The 1,477-nt window shown below is 42.2% G+C and overlaps 1 non-coding gene across 1 annotated transcript; it reads right to left on the minus strand.

Annotated features, from left to right (window-relative positions):
* Positions 1-786: 786 nt before the first annotated feature.
* Positions 787-860, minus strand: TRNAT-AGU. Its single transcript has one exon. It is a non-coding gene; the product is annotated as a tRNA-Thr (tRNA).
* Positions 861-1,477: the final 617 nt, after the last annotated feature.

Below are 1,477 nucleotides of genomic sequence, written 5' to 3' on the forward strand. Positions count from 1 at the left end.
GAAATGTTATTTCCCCCATTCCACAAAATGGGTAAGACTGGAATAAATCACTCACCCAGAGGTTACTCTCTGCCGAGGCAATCAATAAGGAAACAAAACAACAAAAGGATTAATTATATAGGAGAACAGAATCAAACAAGATAAACTGATGATAAGTACGAGATCAAGCAAAAAAGACAAACAATGTTTTTTAACCTCTCAGCTGAGGACCACTTAGCTCCCCTGAAAGTCCTACCAGTATTGCCAACTAGCCACCTTACAAATAGCCCAAGGCAGCCCCCCACGCAAGTAAGTCCCGAAGTTAGGGACACTAGGAGAGCCACTTTTGCACGAGCTGAGGGAATGGTTCTCGCTCAGCATTACAGGAAATCAAGGGTCTCAATCGGAGATTGCCTATACACTAATGCCAGGAGCATAGGGAACAAGCAGGAAGAGCTAGCCCTCCTACTCTCCAGAGGACATTCTGGGAAACCAAGTCAAAGGCTTTTTTGAAATCTAAATATATGACATCAACCTCTTCTCTTTTGTCCAGGTGATGTGTCACCTGATCATAGAAGGAAGTGGAGTTAGCCGGACAGGACCTAGCCACAACAAAGCCATGTTAACACTCTCTTCAAATGCTGCCTTCTGTTACCCTGTTGTTGATGGTTTCTTTGATGATTTTTTCCAAGATCTTTCCAGGGGCTGAAGTCAAACTGATTGGCCTGTAATTCCCTGAATTTTCCTTGCTTCAAGACAGACACCACATTGGCCCTCTTCCAAGCTTCAGGAAGAAATTAATCCTCCAGGCCCTGCTGGGATTTGAACCCAGAATCTCCTGTTTACTAGACAGATGCTTTAACCAACTAAGCCACAGTGCCTCTTTGATAACTACCCTATCCATATTTTTCATAAATGTATTTTGTAGTCTTCTTTGCTTCCTGGCATTGCCTAGGGTGGTAAGCATGAAAATGATGGGAGAAATCAATTAATAGGACCCAAGAAGACCAAGTCCATCAGAATTTTGGACTCTCTCTCCTGATCCCATTCTGTGTTGGGCTCTTTTTCTACTTTTATCCGCTCCAAAGATGGTTTCTTGTAGTCTTCCTACTTGTGAGCCCCTTGTTGTTCCTATTAGGAAAGGAAGTCCTGTTTAATTCCTGGCAGGAATTAATTGTACTGTTTGTGGACCCTTTTACTCAACTCTTTCTTAGTACCACTGTAACTTCAAATCTCAAGCTTTTAACAAATATTGACTTCCCTTTCATTTGCATCATGGTTTAAGTTTTTATAGTGTTTTGGGATCATGTGTTTAAGCTTTTCTCCACAACTGGGAGAGCTAGAAAAACTTGCTCTGGTCTTTCAGGTTTCTTCAATCTCTACCACTTGTCCCACCTCTAGGAACAGGCAATCGGTTGGTATACATCAATCAGTGTAGCTCCACTGACATCAGTGGATATTTCCATGGGCAGATCTAGAATTTTGAAAATGGGGGTTC

The sequence above is a fragment of the Alligator sinensis genome, unplaced genomic scaffold (genome assembly GCF_000455745.1).
Source record: "Alligator sinensis unplaced genomic scaffold, ASM45574v1 scaffold31_1, whole genome shotgun sequence".
Taxonomy (NCBI): Eukaryota; Metazoa; Chordata; order Crocodylia; family Alligatoridae; genus Alligator; species Alligator sinensis.